Source organism: Vipera berus (assembly GCF_964194415.1).
Source record: "Vipera berus genome assembly, chromosome: 1".
In the NCBI taxonomy this organism is placed as follows: Eukaryota; Metazoa; Chordata; class Lepidosauria; order Squamata; family Viperidae; genus Vipera; species Vipera berus.
Window position 1 is genome coordinate 332144645 of NC_138202.1, and position 7356 is coordinate 332152000.

The following is a 7356-nucleotide window of genomic DNA, read 5'->3' on the forward strand; positions in this document are numbered from 1 at the left end:
TTAATGGGATTGGCTAAGCACTTAGAAATTACTTAGGCTTAAATGACAGATATATGATACTTTATTTGTATTTTCTATGTTTGTCTACATAAAGAAATATGTGCTGTGTTTCTGAGCAGTTTTCATTATTTACTGGAATCTTGGCCTTTTGCTCTCTCTCTCTCTCTCTCTCTCTCTCTCTCTCTCTCTCTCTCTCTCTCTCTCTCTCTCTCTCTCTCTCTCTCTCTCTCTCTCTCTCTCTCTCCACCCCCCACCCCTCTCACACACACTTTGTCTGTCTCAGTACAGAATACAGAATAACAGAGTTGGAAGGGACCTTGGAGGTCTTCTAGTCCAACCCCCTGCTCAGGCAGGAAACCCTATACCATTTCAGACAAATGGCTGTCCAGTCTCTTCTTTAAAACCTCCAGTATTGGAGCATTCACAACTTCTGGAGGCAGGTTGTTCCACTGATTAATTGTTCTAACTGTCAGGAAATTTCTACTTAGTTCTAGGTTGCTTCTCTCCTTGATTAGTTTCCATTCATTGCTCTGTCATCTCTGTCTCTGTCTCTCAGTCTCTGTCTGTCTCTCATCGTTGTATAGGAAGGAAGAAAAGAAAAGAAAAATTCCCCTAACCAGACTTGCCAAACATGTATGATTTTTCTCACAAGCTCAAAATCTATCTCTATAAAAGCAAAAAGAATTTCAATTAATTTATTGTGAATCTTACCAACTTTCTCTGAATTTTTTTACTTATGCTGGAAATCTTGATACTTTGGACTTTGTTCATTTATTAATTACACAATCAGTGTTACCTTCTAATCTAATAATTCAGCATTCTTGAGTAAACTACCTGAAACTATGGCTACATATATGTGTGAATATAAATATGTATTTTTATGTTATATTAATGAAAGGATTATTATTTTTTCTACTCCTAGACAATCAGCTAAAAACTGTATTTTGTAGTTGGCTAGAAAAGCAAACCTAGTTTAGTGCTTGAAATACTAAGCTCAGAAGCCAATTAAAATGATACATTTGGATAGCAAATGGTGGAAGGAGTAGTATCATATTTCTTTGACTCTATATTTCCATTGGGAAATGCCTGAAGCACCTGTCTTTGGAATTCAGCTTATGACAATTAAAGATTTGTTTAGGAAAACCAACCCTTTGATTTGGGACCATTTGAACACTTCAAAAACAGGAGAGTTCTGCATGTGCACAGAATCTCAGTCACATTTACAGTTAGTAGTAGTACATAGCCCCTCCATTTTGACATATGAAAACTGAGGTTAACTTTCTTTGTCAAAGCTCTTTGAAGGGGTACTATCAACATAAACTACTCTTTTAAAACTTTGCAAACCTTTAGTGACTACCTTCTGGTGCATATAGACCATTCTTCCCAAATCTCTGAATGCAGTTTTCAACCTCCTATTAACCTGATTAACATTCTTTTATATCCAGGTGTGGGATGGGGACTAACAGACAAAAGTGGGAGGGATCTGCTAACACCCTCTAGACAAAAGCAACCATCATAGATGAAATTTGGGCTTTGTCCACCTATCGGCACTGGAAAAGGTAAGAAATAGGAGATGGAAGCAGACTTTCATATGAGCTGGGGGCATCTCTCAAGGGAATAGTAGTTCTCTTTCTTTGTCTGTTTAGCCTAACCTTCAGTTTTTCATCATGGAAGGCAAGCTTTTATATATTTCTTATTTCCTATAAGTGGTAAGAACAGAATGATGTATAAAGATGTCAGAACAGGGCATGGAATGAGACTTACAAAAAAATAGAGATAAGCTTTCTCCAGGTATGACAAGATTTAATATGTTAGTTTTTCTTGGATTATTAGATTGTTTCTTTCCATATTTTGGCTGCATGATTCTGTAGATCACAAAAGAAAAGTAAGGGATGCAGGGCACCTGCAACTCATGGATTTCTCATTCTTGCTCAAGAGTGGGACTTCCAGGGGAGGTGTGCTTAGGCCCAATTTATGGGCAAGAATGAAGGAAGATCATGGCTGCTTAATCTGCTGTTGAAGTCAGCAAAAGTTCTGGTTATTTACAGATTGCAGTATTTCTGCATTTTTTTTCCAGTCCTTAAATTTTTGAATATTCTTAGACACAGTCATTTAAATACATGATAAATAAGCAGTATAAAATGTCAGCTTTGGTCTGCAACATTCATAGGTAAAGGTAAAGGTTCCCCCGCACATGCGTGCTAGTCGTTTCCGACTCTAGGGGCCGGTGCTCATCTCCGTTTCAAAGCCGAAGAGCCAGCGCTTGTCCGAGGACGTCTCCGTGGTCATGTGGCCGGCATAACTAGACACCAAAGGCGCACGGAACGCTGTTACCTTCCCACCGTAGTGGTCCCTATTTTTCTACTTGCATTTTTACGTGCTTTCGAACTGCTAGGTTGGCAGAAGCTGGGACGAGTAACAGGCGCTCACTCTGTTACGCGGCACTCGGGATTCGACCCGCCAAACTGCCGACCTTCTGATCGACAAGCTCAGCGTCCTAACCCACTGAGCCACCGCGTCCCTGCAACATTCATAGGAGAGGGTAAAAAACAAAAAAAAATGGCAATAATGACAGATTTCTGTCCCTGTAGTATGTGTGACTTCTATTGATTTGCAGACATATATCTGTGCTCACAGCATCCTGAACTCTGAATGAATCTGAAAGTGCTCAAGAAGTCTGAGTCAATCTTAGATGAACAATATTGGACATTGTGCATTGAGAGATGGATTTCAGCAGGTCAGGCTAGTTTTCAAGAAGCAGACAAATTATCCAAAGGATTCTGTCACCAGAAAGTAATAGGTTCTGTAGCAGTCTTCCATTTCTAATTCAAAAGGTTAGGGAAGCCATATATGCAGATGCATGCATACCAGCACATAGATAAAGATATTGTTATGTACTGGGCTTTTTGAGGGAATACCACATGGGTTGCTGGAGCAGCTAACGGCTCTCCAACAACCCAGAGTACAAGTATCCTGTGCTGCAATTGGCTATCTCCAGGCAGCAATGGTTGATTCAAACCTATTGGCTGCCGCCTAGGGGTTAGACTATATATTGCGGCTGGTTGCAGCCATTTTCCCCAGTACAGTCTTTACATGAATAAATGATGAGTTACCCTGTACTCCGTTTCACTTCTTCATTCCTGTGTCAAAGAACCCGCTATTTAACAGATATCTTGTAAGTATCTTACAGATATAAACAAATAATAGCATCATGGGCAGAAAGAAGGTATGCATATCATTTGCAGGTTTACTAAAAGTTCTTTGAGAGAAGTAATAAGGACTTTCAGTTGCTCCTGACAATATACTTTTCAGGTTTGTAATAGTGATGAATAACTGTAGCTCGGATGTCAGAAGAGGGTAAAGGTTCATTCTCCGAGCTTCTGGGTTGGTTCCTGAAAGTTTTGTTACCAGCCTAGGTAACATCTTCAGTGGAGTTCAGGTGTTAGAAAGTGTTTTTGGCTACTTCTGATAACTATGAGAGGCATCTAAACTATGAGAGCATAAAAATAAAAGACTTTGAGATTGCCAGTCAACAGAGTCTCAATAACCCTAGTTCTTAGATGCACTAAATTGTTTAGGTAGAAATGAGCATCTTTTCTTGGAGCTCTGATTTGTTCATAGTTATACTTCCATTGAATCAACAGGAGTAAATGTGGATCCTGGAAATGCACCACAGAATTCTAACATGTTGCAGGGGAATCAGCGTCTGTTCAGATAATCATTATAATTTTTTTCGCATGGATGTCTATGGAGATTCTCAGTCATCCAGGTCATAGTTGCCTCAAAGATGCTTTTTTAAAAGGCAGTTGGACTCTGTTTTTTCCTTGAGGAAGAAGAAAATATTTTGCTTCTCAACCAAAAAGCTTCAGAACTGATGATGCTTCTTGGATGAGAAGTGAAATATTTTCTTTTCCCTCCTCAAGAAAAACCCCAGTCCAGTTGCCTTTTGAAATGCACCTTTGAGATGTTTTGCATGGATGGAGGTTTTTATATTTTTACTTCACGGATCGAATTTAATTATTTTTAATTGTTTTTTAATTTTTGTATTGTATTGATGTTTTAAACACCTTGTAAACCGCCCTGAGTCCTACGGGAAAAGGGCGGTATATAAATCTAATAAAATCTAAATCTAAATCTAAATGGTGTTCCTATGAGAGAGTTGGGGAGAGGTTGTGGTTTCAGTATGGATCAGGATAGCAGTTGTCACTTTTGTTGAAAGAAAGATCTGCCTTATTCACCTTTGTCAATGAGGGTACTAACTCAGTATTTCCCAACAGGAATACTTTCAGTCTGTGAATGTTGAAGTTTTTACTTGATCCATCAGCCATGAAGATGTATCACCTTTTCTTTTTGACTCTCTTTCTGAAAGCTGTAGTTGGTCCAGGTACAAAAATGAGCAATCTTTAAGCACATTGCAATGCAATATATTACATTAATACATTAATATAGTCATAATGTGTGAGAGGAAATTATGCTAGATGTCTTTATGAAATACTTTAGGTCCTTTCAATGTGATATAGATATGCTAAATATGCTTGTAAATAATATGTAAAGTATCCATGTTAGCATTCCTTTATTAAGTAAACATTTTAAAAACTCATGTATAAACAAGGCCCACACATATTGGACAGCATTCACTTTTGCACCATGTTCATTATAGTTCCCTGTTTAATGTAGAGTTGTAGGTATGCAGGGAATATACATACCTACACAAAGGAAGAGTCAATACAATACACTAGTTGTTGCTGTAGATATAGGTTATTTCTGCAGATATTTCTTAGATATTTCATCCAGAATCATGCTTAGGAATGTGTTATCTGTGAGATATTTTTATATATTTGTATTTATATATAATGCACAAGGGAGTTTTAAATATATATATTTAATTTTTCATCTAGATCCTGCTGGAGGTCAACTTGATTGTCAATATCGTTTTGATGGTTTCTGTTCCCCAAAAGACCTTCCCTGCCCTCACTGTTTTTTTCCATATGGATCTTGTGAATTTGACTTCCAGTGCTGTGCCAAGTAAGTCAGTTTTCCCAGGGTACAGAACACAGATCTTATTGATCAAACAGAATTGTTATTTGGTATTTTGCATTTACAGTTTGCAATCTCAATTTTAGACTGTGTTTTGAATTTATGGTTATTTCAATTCAGGCATCAATATTGCACATGTAGCAATAAAAGTGATCCGTATTAATTTACACACTATAATACAACTAGCAAATTACTATTAATTGTCTACATAATGCATTTACTCCAGATTAGCATTAAAGACATAACATTGAAATTTGTGCTTTTCATGGTTCCTTAGTCTTGGACACAATAGGGACACGACAGATCACTGCCTAGCAGATTAGTGGGCATAATGGAATATTACTTGTTCTACCCTGTAAAATTCAGTAAGGTACAAGAGATCGTCCTTGTAATTTTCTCTTTGTAGACTATATGCTATTTTAGCAAAGGTATATGATAGCATGTATAGCATTCAGGTTAAAGGGCTAAATGCTCTTTAAAAAAAAAGATCTTCAAAGGCATCCATTGCAGAATCCTTAACATTTTATTTTCCCCTTAATTTCATGGCAATTTAAAAAATCCACTCATGTATAAACCTACAATCAAAAAACTATCAATTATACATTTAATTAACATATAGCCTAATCCTTTATGGGCAGCAGTTAAGATGCTGGGCTTGTTGGTTGGAAAGCCAGCAGCCCAAATGTGAGACCTGAGTGGGGAGCTGGCATCCTTGCTCCAGCTCCTGTCAGCCTAGCAGTTCAAAGGCATACGACTGCAAGTAGATAAATAGATAAGTTAATAAATTGGTACCACTTTGGTGGGAAGCTAACAGTGCTCTGTGACATCATTCTTGCCACATGACCATGGAAATGTCAATGCTGGTTCAATGGCCTTGAATTGGAGAAGAGCACTACCTGCTACATTCAGCAACTATTAGCGGAGTAAAATCCGCAAGGACTACTTTACCTAGTCCTTTATACCTACAAAATAATTTTCAACTTGAAATAATTTATTCCTTTTCTAATATACAGAGAAAGTTGGATTCCAGAGTGTGAATATGAAACTTCACCAGCTGAAAGTTTTTTTCCTGAAACAACAACTTCACAAATATTTTATGATGAAGCTGAGGCACCAAAATAAGCTAGAGTGACAGTCATTCTTGTAAGTTGGTGTCGCTCAAATTAAACATAGATGTTTTTCTTCCTTGTTCTGATTAGTATTGTATACACTAATGTTCAGGGTAATAATTATAACACTAGATAAGCTGTGACCTGCTGGGTCATCAATATTTCCTTACCAAAAGAGAGAGACAGAATGACCACAGTCGTAAAAAAAAGCAGTGGAAGCAGGAGTGACTTTTATCAGCTTCCACACTGAGGAGTTTCTTTGGGTAAAGCTGACAGGGACCATTGAAAAAAATTCCTTCCTTCCTTCCTTCCCTCCCTCCTTCCTTCCTTTCTTCCTTCAATCATTCATTCCCTCCCTCCTCTTTTCTTTCTTTCCTTCATTTCTTTTTCATTCTTTCTTTTTTTCCTTCCCTCCCACCTTCCTTCCCTCCCTCTTTGTTTCTATCACCCTTCCTTCCCTCCCTCTTCATCCTTTCTTCCTTGCTTCCTTTTCTCCCTCCATTTCTCATTAACCATGATCTCAATTACCAGTATTTTATTATTCCCATAGTGGCAGCTATAAAAAATGGCTGCTCGTGTCGAACAGATGCTTCCCAAGCTTCCATCTTGCCCTTCTCATCCTCATTTATGTCTACCCTATATTGTTATTTAAATTATTATCAGAATCTGCTGGCTTTATATAACCAATATGACTATGGTTATTACAACTAATTTTCTTCTACATTATTTTTCAGTTCCTGCTAAGTAAAAACATCTGAGTATCGTCTAACAGTTGATGGAGGCTTTAAAGATTAATTTAATTCCCAAAAATGTTGGTTCTTATGAGTTGCTGATAAAAAAAACTGTGATTTTGTCAAGTGCAGAAGCTGGTATGCATTAAAACTGATACTTTCCATACTTCATGGCCATGCCTCAGTTCTCCATTCTTTCTGCGGATGCTTTTTTTCACACCTTCAGGAACTATTCCTCAAGAGAAATCCATGCATTCTAAAAAATATGATGGATTATATCTGGGTAAGAATGTAATAACCATGTTAGATGCCCCCAGGTTCTGCTGTGCTGCCTCATCACAGTGGGGCAGTGTTCTTGGGTGAGATGAGCAAAGAATACCAGGAGTGTATGTTAAGAGTGTATATTCCCAGCAGGGTTACCCAAGGCATGAAGGTCACACAGCTACACAGCTCAGAAGATCACTTGCCAGGCATGAAAG

The 7356-nt window shown here is 37.8% G+C and overlaps 1 long non-coding RNA gene across 2 annotated transcripts; it reads left to right on the forward strand.

Annotated features, from left to right (window-relative positions):
• The first annotated feature begins 1538 nt into the window (after positions 1-1538).
• LOC308663294 lies at positions 1539-7042 on the forward strand. Of its 2 annotated transcripts, none has more exons than XR_014025352.1 (5): positions 1539-1559; positions 4278-4384; positions 4899-5025; positions 6051-6180; positions 6881-7042. It is a non-coding gene; the product is annotated as an uncharacterized lncRNA (long non-coding RNA). The 2 variants fall into 2 exon arrangements; XR_014025353.1 differs by lacking the exon at positions 1539-1559 and adding an exon at positions 3103-3175.
• The last annotated feature ends 314 nt before the right edge of the window (positions 7043-7356 follow it).